Genomic DNA, 14,420 nt, shown 5'->3' on the forward strand with positions numbered 1-14,420 from the left:
CTCAGTTGGTGGCTGCCCTGCATTGCCCTGAGAGGAGGGTCGGGCTCCCTGGGCTGGCTCGGGCTTCCGGGTCACGTTTCTCAGCACAGACCTCATTAAAGACAGGAGCCCCTTTGAGAACCAGTGCCGTCCCCTGATGTCCACACAGAAACCAGCCCCTGAGAAGGTCTCCTGCACTTTGACAAAGTCACCTTTCTTGGCACGACCTGCCAAGCAGATGGAGGCAGTGAGGTTTCACTGCCCTCCCTAATGACAGACAAGCTTTTAGGGGCTGTGGGAAAGGAGCTGGACTCTTTTAGTCTCACTGGTGCCTGTGTGCAGAATGGGTCAAGCATGAGGGGCTAGTTACCTTGTCGAGGGGCCTTGAAGACAGCAGCTCTGTCCAACGTTGCTGTTGGCAAACAGCGGGTGCAGTGGTCCCATCAGATGCTCTGGTGGGGTTCTGGCCGGGAGTGGCCCTGGTGAGCAATATGTCAAGGGAACGCTGATTGAACAGAATGTGGAGGCCGAGTGGTCTGCAGGAATTGTGGTTCTTGCTGTTTCTTGAGCATGCTCCTTCCCCGTGCCATGTACACACTTTAATAGGGAACAGCTGTGTCCAGCAAAAGAGGAAAGGTGGGTGGTGTTTCAGTAGCAATTGTTTTTACTGCGATTGCACCACGGAGGCGTCCCATCGCCATTGAGATTGATTCTGCCTGGAAGTGAAAGACAAACTGCTTGAGGTCTGGAGGCTTGGGGATCAGGGCTCGGTTAACATTTCTACATGGAGATGCAAGATGGAGACTCAGACTTAATCTAGGCATTAATGGCCCTGGGAAGGATGTAGCTTAATGCCTATTTGTGATTGTCCTTTGCACATATGCTCAGCCTAGCAGAGAACAGAGAAACATTTTAAAGAGGCTATCTGGGTGTGTCAGGCAGTGACACCATTTGAGCAGGGATCTAAATCTCTGGGTTCACCTGTGTCTGGTCCCTGTCAGGGTCAAGGGGCCATTTTGTCCAGCCCCCTCATCTGGGAAAGGCCTTTGGGTCCCTCAGGATGCTCCTTGCTGCAAGTAACACAACCAGCTTAAATCACGAGGAAATGCAGCAGCTCGCGCACCCGGAAGTCTACAGCTGTGGTGGCCACGGAGCTTAACCGCAGCGCCAAGGGCCCTGCTGTCTGCCTAGCATCTGTGCCCCAACCAGGTAGAAGGATGGCCAAAACACAGGGGCACTGCCCTCTCCCAGAAGGGCTGCTGTCTTCCCTGTGGTCTGTGGGCCAAGGCTGGGTCATTTGCCGAACCAGTTGCTGACAGGCTGTGGGTGAAGGGATGACTGGGACAAACCTGGATTAAGCATCGCATCCACCCCAGTGCCCCCAGCATTGCCTTCTGTCTTTATTTCCAAATCAGAGTATTGCCTAGTACCAGGCATCCTCCTGCCTGGCGAAAGAAGCTTTTCCCATGTGACGCGATATTTGTATCCCATTCCTGTACTACATCATCTGTAGAGCGTGCAGAATTCCTTTCTTTTTATGTAAATCCTGTAGGTAACTAGTGAAGGGCCCAATTATATTACATTATGGGGATCTGTGTTCAAAGCCTTTTCTAAGCCTGTCTGGACACTTTCTTACTTCCTAGATTTTGAGGAACGCCATTGGTGGTCCCAGCCCAGGCCTTGCTAGATCCCCGGGATCCCTGGCCTCTGGGGCTTCATTGCCTTTAGGTCACCCTCTTCGTCAATGTCCTTCCATCCAGTCCAGCCTGACCCTTCCCAGTTCACAGGATCAAGGGTGTGGGCCTTAAAGACACCGAAGCTTCTGGCTGGGACTTCAGGGCCATGATGAAGCCCTAAGACGAAGATCCTGGTGGGAGGAAAACTGTGGGTGCAGGGCTAGGGGCCTCCGACCATCTCTACAGCCTTGGGGACCCCACTTCTCCTCCAGGAGGGAGAAGGGTCCCTCCTCTGGCTGGTAGGCGCATCCTTCTTCACTGCTCCTGCCAACAGCTCCCAGGGGTCCTTCTTCCTCTGCAGAAACACTGAGACTGGACACAAATGCCAGGACACTGAGAGTGGGGCTCCTGGAGGAACCGGTCGCCTCTGCTCCCTGCAAAACGGTGTCCCCTTCCTCTGAGGGTGCCAAGAAAAAAAAGAAAGAAACAAAGAAAATATATGCTTGTATCCTTTTGGTAATTTTTTTAAAGTTTGTTTTTAAAAACGCACTAAGTCGTCCCCGTGCTCGGTGTCTCTTCGGCTCTGGCTCTGGGCCACCCCTCAGGAGGAGAAGCCTTTTCTCTTCATGCTGACCCGAGGCCAATCCTTAGGGCCGGTCCCTGACCCCTCTGCTTCCTGGGCAGTCTCATCCTTTCCCACAGGCTCGAGAGCTGGCATGCCGATGACTGCCCACCGGCCGGGTTCACCCTGCCGGTAAATGCAGCTCCCCCAGCCACCTGCATCAAGATGTGTCAGAGCCTCACCGACTCACCAACCCAGAACCGTCCCATCTCCAGCCTGGCCCCAGCCCTGGCCCAGTCCCCTTGGGCTCAGCATCCGGCGTCTCCGCTCTCCCTGCAGGCACCCAGCCAGGGACCCGGGGGCATCTCGGTTCCCTCCATTCCTTTTTCCCCACATGAAAGCACTCTCCAATCCGCACCTCCTCCCTTCCACCCTCTCTACCCCAGCCTCGATACCCTTCCCTGACATGATGGAGCACCCACAGGACCACCCCCGTTGGGCACTAGATGCCTGAAATTGAGCCTGTGGGCTCAAGTGACATCCTCTCCTGCTAGTCAGATGGGGGCGGCTCCAGGACGGCACCCCTCACACAGTGACCTGCACACAGCATGCATCTTCTCATGCCTGCCTCTGTCTCCTCATTGGAGCGGGCTTGCACACCTCCCTCCCAGTCTTGAGCAAAGCTTGAGCATGGCTTGTATTTGTTTTCAACGGAGGGTAGATGCGAGTAGCCCCTAAAACAAGTTGGTGGCTGAAAGTGCCAGTGTTCTTTGGAATAATGAGGCCCATCTCCTAACTGGACAGCTCCTTCCCCACCCTGTGGGCGTGGCTGTCCTGGGTAGCAGGGGGTCGGGTTTCCTGGGGTTGCTGAGAGGGGAATTCCGCCAGGGCTTATTGGCTTAGATGATTTCAACTCCCCTTTCCAGTCGTGTGCCCTTGGGAAAGTTAACCTCTCGTGCCTCAGTTTCTTAAAGTGTGTATTGGGCATGATAATACCTCGTCACAGAGCAGTTTTCAGAATCAAATGATGTGGATTTTTTTTTGAGACCGGATCTCACTCTGTTGCCCAGGCTGAGTGCAGTGGCGTGATCACAGCTCAGCGCAGCCTCAACATTCTAGGCTCAAGTGATCCTCCCACCTCCACCAATCAAGTAGCTGGGACTGCAGGCATGTAGCACTGTGCCTGTCTAATATTTTATATTTTGTAAAGAAAGGATCTTGTTTTGCTGCCCAAGCCGGTCTTGAACTCTTGGGCTCAAGCGATCCACCTACCATGGCCTCATCAAGTGCTGGGATTGCCGGTGTGAGCTACCACATGGCTGAGAATCAAATGATTGACCACATATGTGGGGCTCACAACTGATCCTCACAGAGTGAGCACTGGTACCTTTGTAGTATCGCTCTCCATCGCTTCCCGTACATGGCTGGACCCACAGTGCAGTATTGGGCCAGAAACACAACACTGTGGACGCTGGAAATTTGCAGAGTGTTTTGACCATGGCCTTTTTCATGCCATCACTGACTTTAGAACCAAACCCTGACTGTACTGTAGGACACTAATGGCAGGACGCCAGGGTTGACTTTGGACTGGTAACCTTGCCAAAGTCTTGCAGAAAATATGGCAATTGACAAAACACAGCCTGGCACATAGTAGGTGCACAGTAAATATTTGTAGAACCAATCAAACAAGACGATTTCCAAAGGTAGATGCCATGAAGGAGATAAAAGAGGCAGGTGATACAGAACACGTGTGACGAAGGTGGTGGATGGTGGGAGGGGGAGGTTTAGGCTAAAAGCTAATCAGAGAGAATTTCCCGGGGAGAGCGGCTTACACGGGGAGCACCTCAAGCAGACGGACGGCACGTGCAGAGGCCCTGAGACGAGAAAGAGGTTTCTGTGCTCCAGGAAAAGCAAGAGCAGTGCAGCAAGAGCGTGGTGAGAACAGGAGAGAGCAGGAGGGGATGGATTGAGAGAGGAAACCGTCGAGGAGGCAGGGACTTGTGGGTCTCAGCCAGGGGGTTGCATTTTGTTCTAAGCAGAGAGTTTAAAGTAGAGGAAGGAAGCAAGATCATGCTCACTGCAAAATGCCCTGGGAACTAGGAACTCTCACTGGGACACTGGTTGAGGGGTCCCCAGCCCTCTTCTCAGGAGAAGGATGATGCACGTTTCTGCCCCATGACCACCCTCATCTGCCCAAATCAAAGGTGACGGGGTCAGCTGGACCCTGCAGTTTCGTCTCCCACTGGAGCAGAAAGATGCCATCATTGAGCAGCTCTGCAGGTGAATTAGCCAAGGTCTTCACAAACTGCCTCCCCGAGCCTCGTGACTGCCCGCAAGGTGGAACCACAGCACCCCACTTGCAGGTGAAGAGGCTGACACTCAGGGACGGCAGCCCCCGAGGGTTCAAAGGCAGATCGAACCCCTAGACTCCAACGCTCACCCCATATGGGGGTGTCCAGAGGCTTCTGAGACCCTGGGCCTTCTGGGGTCCAGCATCTTCCTGTGAAGCCCCCCTCGGCCTGGAGTGGTCATGGAGTCATTCACTGTCACTCACTAACTCAAGCATCCTATCCTAAGTGATGCATAAGGGGCTGCCCACTGGTGGCCCACAGGGTTTTATTTTTTAACTCAAATTATTTGCTAAGATTTAAAAAAGCAAAAGATGGCCCATGAAAACATGTAGCTCTGGCTTCCATGGAAAAAAAAAAAAAAAAGCCCAACTCGCTCCTCTGGGCCTGCTCTGCCACGGGGCATCCACAGGCTGGAGCTGAGGGCCTCACGTTCCGCACACAGCCACCTCGCCCCGGGCCTGTGGCCTCCAGCCCATGTGCTGCAGAGCCCAGCTCTGCCTCATTGGATGGAGAAGCCGGGACAGGGGTCCCTGCATGGCTGGGGCAGCCCAGGGGAACCTCTGTAGCCCAAGGCTTTGCATACCCCGTCCCAGGCTTCTCTGCTGTCTCACACGGGGACCTCTACGATGGCTTCAGCTGCTAGAACTTTCCAAAATGCTCCTTTTCCTATCCCCATGTAGCACCAGTGGCCCCCTGCTACCCATTAAGAGGTCCTGCTCTTTGGCTGCAGATAGGGACCATGACCTGAGGAAGAGACCATCCCCAAGGCCCTCCAAACCTAAGTCTGGAAGCACAGGCTGCTGGGAGGGAGGACGGGAAGGCAGGAGTGCGGGGTGGAGGGGAGTGCCATGGGAACACTGTCATCTCAAGGCTGGGGGACTCCCCAGCAAATTGATGTGAGAGGGAACAGAAGCCAGTTCAGGGTGCTGGATGGGTGACTTCTCCAGGAGACCAGAGGCGAGAGTTCACTTGCACACGCCTGTATACACAACTCACACCACGGCACACACATGTGGTGATGTATGTGCACTAGCAGGCATGCAGACACACGCCAATCTGCAGCCCGCAAACGCCCACAGACCCAGACACGCAGACGCACGCTCCAGAGCCCACGCAGTGCCCCGGCCTCCCTAATTGCATTTCTGAAAATGAGAAAGAGGAAATCGAATGACTTTGAGGCGGCTGCCGTTACCCCATGGCGATTTCCCATCTCCGTTCAGAGAGGCCGCAGCAGCAAGGCTGTCTGGAGTTCCATCTGAGCCCTGAGACTCCTTAGCAACCCTCAGCATGGGCCACACTGCAAGCTCTCTCTGGCCTCGGCCAGCCGGCCTGCTGTGGATGGGAGCTGCCAGCTCGCCTGGGGCTTGCAGTGATGATAAGGGCCACTGACCTGATTCTTGGGGCAACTGAGGCCCCAGTGTCTCTCTGTTCTCAAAAGGCACCCCAGAGCCCGGGACCACAACATTTCCCAGGGCCCCTGCCCCACGCTTGGTGTATCCTAGGACCCTGTGCCTATAGGATGAGAAGCTGCTGCCCGGAAGATCCCTTCCTATGGGCCAGTGCCACAGTGCGTTCTCCCCCTGAGGCTCTTCCCATCCTGAGCCACTCCGCAGATGCTGTGATTGGAAGCTCCCCCAGACCCCTTATTCCCCACGGCAGCTCAGACACAGCCTAGACAGGAGGTTGCTGTTGGCCATAATATTGTCTTCAACGATAGAGCAAATCGCATTATCAGCCGCACTGTTACCTTGGAGGTCAACCGAGACCCTGAGATCTTCCTCATGTAAACATAGTAAAGCATGTCTCCCGCACCCACACTGGACATGGACGACGGGGGCTTTGAACTGATTACAGGTGTCACTGGTTTCCCTCTATCGGTTTGAATCTGTGATGATGAAGTGCACAGCTGAGAAACAGCAGAGTCCCCGGGCCAGGTGGCTCCAGGGAAGCCCCATCCCTGGTCTGAATGACTGAGCCCCATCCCTGGTCTGAATGACCGAGCCCCATCCCTCGTCTGAATGACCGAGCCCCTATGCTCCTGCATCCTCCTGGACACAAGAGAGACAGTGGCTGGACCTGAGAACTGTAGAGCCAGGTGGTCCTGGACAAGCCATCCCTGCAGAGGAAGACCCTCAGCCCTGGGATTAACAGGGAGTGAGAGGTAACTTGCTTCAGATTCATCAGAGGTTTGCAGACAGTTCTATCCACCTGACACAGGGCAGCAGGGAAACAAATGTCTCCGAAAGGCCTTACTCTCACTGGAAACTGGGATCTGGCCTTGCTCGGTCCCAGGTCTCAGCCTCTGCCCGGGCTGGACCCTGACCCTCCATCTCACTGGGCCCCAGGCTGTGGCCACAGTAGGCCCCAGGTGTCAGCTTTGCTGGATCATGGACCTCAGTCATGCAGAACCCTAGGCCTCAGCCTCACTGGACCTTGGCCTTGCCAGGCTGTGGACCTTGGCCTCACTGGACCCTGGACCATAGTCTCACTGGGTCTTGGTCTTGCTCGACCCTAGACTTCAGCCTTGCTGGACCTTAGACTCTGGCCTTGCTTAACCTTGGACCTCAGCCTCACTGAACCCTAAACCATGACCTTATTGGACCCTGGACCTTGGCCTCACTGACCTTAGACCTTGGCCTTGCTGGACCCTAGACCTCAGTCTCACTGGACCTTTGACCTTGGCCTTGCTGGACCGTGGGCCTCGGCCTCCGTGGACCCTGGACCTCAGGCTCACTGGACCCTGTAGATCATGGCCTTATTGGACCCTGGACCTTGGCCTCACTGACCTTGGACCTTGGCTTGCTGGACCCTAGACCTCAGTCTCATTGGACCTTGGGTTATAACCTTGCTGGACTCTGGATCTTGGCCTCACTGGACCCTTGGCCTCAGCTTCACTGGACCATGGGCCTCAGCCTCATGGGATCCTGGACCTCGACCTCACTGAACCCTGGATCTTGACCTCACTGGACGCTAGGCCTCAGCCTCACTGGACCTTGGCCTTGCCAGGCTGTGGACCTTGGCCTCACTGGACCCCGGACCATAGTCTCACTGGGTCTTGGCCTTGCTAGGCCCTAGACTTCAGCCTTGCTGGGCCTTAGACTATGACCTTGCTTGACCTTGGACCTCAGCCTCACTGGACCCTAGACCATGACTTTATTGGACCCTGGACCTTGGCCTCACTGAACTTGAACCTTGGCCTTGCTGGACTCTGGACCTCGACCTCACTGGACTTGAACCTGGGCCTCGCTAGCCACTGGGTGCTTGCCTCCGATTCTCCAGCCCCTCCGCAGGCTGCAGTCCTGCCATGCACGCTCGTCTCTGTGCTGCCAGCACAACTCCAGTCTCACCCTCTCCTCTTCTTGGGGAATTTGAGGCTCCTAAGAAAATGCTTTCTGCAGAAGGCCTACTCCACCAGGCAAGCTGCTGTCCTAGAGAAAAAATAAAAACCTCCCAGCCTCACTTATAACAAACTTGGTCTGTTGTGCAACTTTGCAGTACAGAATGTACATGTGCCCAATCTCCCCACTGTTGCATAATTTTCCAGCTGTTTTCAGGACTCTTTCATCCCTCGTCTGGCATATTTCACAAGCCATATATAAAAATTATATATATGTAAATATAAAGATGAGCATATGTGTGCGATGAAACGACAAATGTGAAGTGAGGGGAAGGAGGTAGGGGACCAGGACTTAGCAAAAAGACGGATGAAACAAGTGTAAACATTTTGAATGCCACCTTCTAGACGTCTGGGTGAGAAAAGGAAGTTGGACTCCATTTAAATTTAAAGTGAGACATTGGTCCAATAAAATCGATTTCAAACTTGGTGCTATGTGGCTTCCCTCTTCTCCAGTAGTTTTCTTTTTTTCGTAGTCACCCTTAAAACCCCATCCTATTTGTTACAGAAATTCTGTGTGCATCTTCTTGCCAAATGTTTCTTAATGTAAGCTGAGATGGCCCACATGGCAGAGAAAGGCCACATCCTGGCAAATCCCTGCATCCTCGTGCCCTTATCATGACCCTTCACAGAGAGAAGCTCAGCACTTCTTCCTGACAGGAAACCCTGGTCTCTGCTGGTCCTGCCAAAGTCACCTGCCACGAGGGAGGTCACTCTCTTTCTGGAAGCAGGATCTGCCCAGGATGACTGGGCCTGTGACGGGGAAGCTGCTCAGCTGCTGAGCAGAGCGACCTGCAGGGCCAGACGGGTCACACTCCAGGCCACAAGCTGGAGGCTTGCAGGCAGAATCCTGCCCATGGGTGTGTTTGGCTGGGACAGCACAGTCATTTTTAAAATTTGAATTAGATGCACGTTAAAAACTAGGTGCTTTCAGATTAGAAATCTAGATTCTTGGCTGAGCACATAAAACTGATAAAATAAAATGTCCTGACAGCACTCCAGCCCGGCAGCAGGACCAGGGGCTCAGAAGGGGGTGCCTATCCATCTCAGATCCCTTCTCACCTGTATCAGTTAGCTATCGGCACAGGAGTACTACCTGGCCACCTACCCCAGGGAACAAGAGCCATCCTCGGGTCACAGCTCTGCAGGTCCAGGCTGCAGCCGGGGCAGCTCAGCCACATGTCAGCTCATGTGGAGCCCAAAGTGCTGGGACAGCAGCTCCTGGGGAAGCCCATCTCATGGAGGAGGTCAGAAGCTTCCAGAAAGATGAGCATAAAGACCTCATGCTTAAGGTCCGGGCTCCAATCCAGCACGCCATCACTTCCGCCTGTGTTCCATTGGCCAGGAGAGATGCACGCCCAGCCCATCGGGAGTGGGGTGAGGAGGGACACTTCATCCTAGAGGGAGAAGCTGCAAAGTCACACAACAGTGGATGTGGAGGAGGGATGTGTACTGGATTGAGCAGGGTCCTCCAAAAATGCAAAAATGCAAATCTGGAATCTTAGAAAGGGATCTCATTTGAAAACGGGCTCTTTGCAGATGTAATTAGTTAAGAGGAGGTCACAGTGGATCAGAGCAGCCCCAATCCAATATGATGGGTGTCTTTCTAAGAAGTGGAGATGCAGAGACACCGATACACAGAGAGAAGGCCGTATGGTGACAGAGACAGAGATCAGAATGATGCCACCACCAGCCAAGGAACAGCAAGTGTTGCCAGAGCTATAACCTGAATTGTGCCCCCTTCAGATTCACATACTGAAGCCCTAACCCCTAATGGGACTGTATCTGGAGACAGGGCTTTTGGGAGGAGATTAAGGTCAAATGAGGTCACAGGGGTGGGGCCCTAATCCAATAAGATTGGTGGCCTTATAAGAAGAGGAAGAGATATCTACCTCCCTCATTCCCTCCCTCCCTCTCCCTCTCTCGCTCTCACTCTGGCTCTATCCATCACCTGAGGACACAGCAAGAAGGCGGCCAGCTACAAGCTGGGAAGAGAGCCCTCACCAGGAACTTGGTTGAATGGCATATTGATTTTGAACTTCCTGCTTCTAGAACTATGAGAATAGATTTCTGTTGTTGAAGCACCTCTATGACATTTCAGTGGCAGCCCAGGCTGACTAGTGCAGCCAGCAGTCACCAGAAGCCAGGAGAGACACACGGAACAGACTTTCCCTCAAAGCCTCCAGAATGAGCTAGCACCTTGATTTCAGACTTCTGGCCTCCAGAACCGTGAGAGTCGATTTCTGTTGTTAAAGTCAATTGAGTTTGTGATCATCCGTTACGGCAGCTCTAATATAGGATGGGTGAGGAATTGGAAACAATAAGTAAATGTACCACAGACTGTCCTCTTGGACACAATTACTCAAGAGGCTTCCTGCCGTGGTTTGAATGTGGCCCCTACAAAATTCTTGCGTTGGAAACGTAATCCCCAATGCAACAGTGTTGAGGGATGAGCTGTGATAAAAGGGGCTTGTGAAAATCGGTTCTCTCTCTTCTGCTCCTCTTCCATGTGAGGACACAGGAAAAAAGCCCCCATCAAATGCTGGTGCCTTGATCTTGCCTTCAGAACGGTGAGAGAATAAATTTCGGTTCTTTGTAAATTATGCAGTCTTGGTATTCAGTTACAGCAGCACAAAATGGACGAACATATGCCTGCTCACAAAATATACTCACTCCATCCTAAGACCCTGAAAGACTTAACCACTCATTATTCAAGCTTGAAGACCAGAATCCCCCATCCCACATCACATCCAGATGTGACTTCTCTTGCTCCAGAGACCTGTGGAACACAAGGAGAAGTTATGTTCACCCCTCCTACCTTCCATGCCTCACACACACCCCACCAACACTCCCATTCAAAGGAGGGAAGGACAGGAAGCCCATAGCAGGACAGGAAGTTCATAGCAATTCTTAAACCCTGTTGGAAAAATGTTGCCAGGTGCTGCTCCCCTGCGGGTCGGGAATGTACTGGGATGAGGCTCCAGGTTCACCCTCTGGGACTGGACCCTCAATCCATTGTTTTCTGTGGCTGTTTACTCTCTAGGAGATCCTTCCTTTCCCATCCTTCTCCTTGGTCACCTCTGAGAAGGACCCTGGAAAATATGCCCTTCATGGCAGCTGAAGGATCTTGTTCTGCCGTGGGTCTTGTTCATAAAATGTCAGTGGCCCCCAAATTTTTTTCCCACATTAAATACTCTTAGTCTCTTTTAGTCCAGCCTGGTGAGCCTTTGTCAAAACAGCTCTCTCAAAAATGATGTATTTCCTATGTGCTGAATGCTGTGTGTGCCAAAAGCCATATTCACAATTTATTACAAGACATGCCTCTCTCTACACTTAATTGCAGGTACTGTGAGCCCCCTAAGCTGCTTCAGGACCCACAATTGATCTTTCTAGTAACTACTAGGCACCATTTAATTCCTTCAGAGGTCTTCACACAAGGTGTGACAGCTGCACCTTTAATTTGATTTTTGCCCCGAGCTATATCTTCATTGACTTGAATTTTCTTCCGGACTGTATCTTAAGTGGGAAATCCTTTATTGGATGGAGAGATTGGAGATTATAAATAGGTTTCTTGACTGGACACAGTGGCTTACACCTGTAATCCCAGCACTTTGGGAGGCCAAGATGGGAGAATAGCTTGGGTTCAGGAGTTCAAGACCAACCCTGGCAATATAGCGAGACCCTGTCTCTACAAAAAAATTAAAAATAATAAAAATTAGCCAGTCATGGTGTCACATGCCTGTCGTCCCAGCTACTTGAGAGGCTGGGGGTGGTTGATCGCTGGAGCCTGGGAGGTCAAAGCTGCAGTGAGGTGTGGTCATGCCACTGCACCCTAGCCTGGAAGACAAAGCAAAACCTTGTCTCAAAAAACAAAAAAGAAAAAAGAAATAGTTTTATTTTCCAACCCAGAAAGTTCCAGAATTTCCAGGCTCTCTTTTCCCTCTCAATTCTTCTTAACAAGCAGCCAGTGTTTTCCTGCGATGTCTGCTGTTTGTGGTTCCACATCAATTGTGAGCAGCAGAGGCCAGCGCATGCCTTCAACATCCTACCCGGACACACCCAGCCCAAGGCCGTGAGTGTACCAAGTACCTTTTCTAACCTTCAACTTACTGCAAGTGACAGTTTTTAGCAAATGTCTCACCATATTCCATAACACAGGCCATCATTTTTGCAGCCTCCTATAACAGTTTCTGGTTTCAAAGCCAATTCTGTTCTAGGTGCCGGTTTCCATAGCGGTTCACCACTGCCATAATATCGCTGCATAATAAACCACCCTAAAACTTGGCAACCTAAAACAGCAAGAACGTATTCTCAGGCTCACAGCTCGGTTTCTGTGTGTGCGTTCCGGGGCCCGGGCTGAGGGGGCAGCAGCTCCCACGGGAAGCTCATCCCATGGGTGAGGTCAGAAGCTGCCAGAAAATGTCACTTCGCCCACGTTCCACTGGCCAAACAGGCAAGACTCACTGCCCAGCCCGTCCTAGAGGGAGAAGCTGCAAAGTCATGTGTCAGGGGGCATGGACGTAGGGATGGGGAGGCCCGGGGAACAGCAGTGCAGCCCAACACAGCCTGCACTGAAGTTTCATTATTTGCCAGTTTTCGCGTTATGAAAGTGCTAGTTCTTGTAACAAGTGAAATGATTCCAAATCATGTGAACCAAAGCAAGTATCTGTTCCCTGTGTATCTCCCACATCGCCTTCTTTGCGGATAGAGAAGAATGGAGCCATGGTGGGCGAGGAAGCCAGGAAGAGAGAGGAGGAAGCAAGACTGAAGCAGGGAAAGGGCTGGCACCTCCCCTACCCCAGTTCCAGCCCCACCAGAGGCTCAACGCGCTTTCCCACTCCGGATGTCATGGAATCCGCACCACCCTCATTCTCAACACTGAAGGACCCAATTTGTGCATGACGGTTTAGATGGGTTTGTCTTCTGTATTAGCTTCCTGTGGCTGCTGTAACAAAGCAACACCAATTCGGTTTAAGTGAGGCTTAAACCGAAAGAAACTTATTCTCTCCTGGTTCTGGAGGGCAGAAGTCCAAAGTGAGTATCAGAGCATAAAGCAGGTGTCTGCAGGGCCACACTCCCTCCAGAGGCTTTGGGGAGAATCTGTTCCCTGCCTCTCACAGCTCCTGGGGCTGCTGGCATTCCTTGGCTCATGGGGGACTCCCTCCCATCTCTGCCTCCCTGGCCACATCACCGCCTCCTCTGCTGGGTGTGCGTCTGTGTCAAACCTCCCTCTGTCTCCTCCTTATAAGGACATGTATCCAATTTAGCACCCACCCAGATAATCCAGGATAATCTTCTCCTCTCAAAATCACCCATCAAATCACATGTTCAAAGGCACCTTTTCCAAGTGAGGCAACCTTTACACCTTCGTATACCATCATTCCACAGCCACGCCCAGAACAGGGGAGCCAGGCTACGGAGGGTGGGATCTGCCTGCAGAGAAGAGGAAGAGTGTCAGGGCCCAGGCAACACCCCGAGGCACTGGAGAGGGAGAACACGGGTGACGTGCCACAGGAATGAGTCGCATTTCAGCCTAGTGCCTCCTTCAGGACCATGAGGGATCGCATGAGGGATCGCCAGAGGACATGGGCTGTTCATTCTGTTCTCTGAACCTACAATGAAGCCCAAAGCCAGGGCTGCTTTTCCCTAATGAACATGCCTTTCTTCGGTGGAGCTGACCCTGTAACAGGAAAGCCCGGCTTTGATGAAACCAGTCCTTTAAAATGAAACATTTTATTAAAAGCCGTAACAGGATCCCGTGAAATTAAACCGGGAAGACAGACATTCTAAATGCCCCCCGACACTGGTTTTGATTTTTTAGGTTGTCAGTTAAATTAAAGTCAGGCCACAGAGACTCAGCGCTCAGCTTGCCTTCCTGGAGGAAAATGCGCCTCCCCCAACAGGTCCCCCTCTTGCAAAGCTCTTTGAGGTTGGATGCAATCCTGCCTGCAGCCCGTGTTTCAGCTCTGGGGCTGGAAGGCGGGAAGCCACCAGTGAGAGCCAAGAACTGTTCACGAGGTCAGTGAGGGGTTCTGTCTGTATCAGCCTGTCTCACGACCGTGAAAGGGCCATTCCTGAGGGCTCAGATGTGGATAAGAACTGGTGGCCTAAATATGGTTATATGGCAAGTGACAGAAACTGACTTGGGCTGACTTGGGCAAAAGGGAAGTTATTGTTTCACAAAATTAAAAATCCAGGGATAGTTTGGCCTTGGACAGCTGAAATGTTTCCTCAGGACCCCGTTTCTTTCCCTCCAGCTCTCTGTCCCTCTTCCTATGGGTTGATCTCATCTCAAACAGGAAATGTCCTCATGGTACCAATGGGGCTGCCATGGCTCCAGCTTCACATTCTCAGAATCTCAAGGCCTGAGGCGAAGAAGGCTTCTTCCCCAACAACTCCTATTGGGTCCCAGGTATCTAGTGGGCCTAGATGGGGCCAGGGGCCCATCCTTGCACCAA

This window comes from Macaca fascicularis, chromosome 6 (genome assembly GCF_037993035.2).
Source record: "Macaca fascicularis isolate 582-1 chromosome 6, T2T-MFA8v1.1".
NCBI lineage: Eukaryota > Metazoa > Chordata > Mammalia > Primates > Cercopithecidae > Macaca > Macaca fascicularis.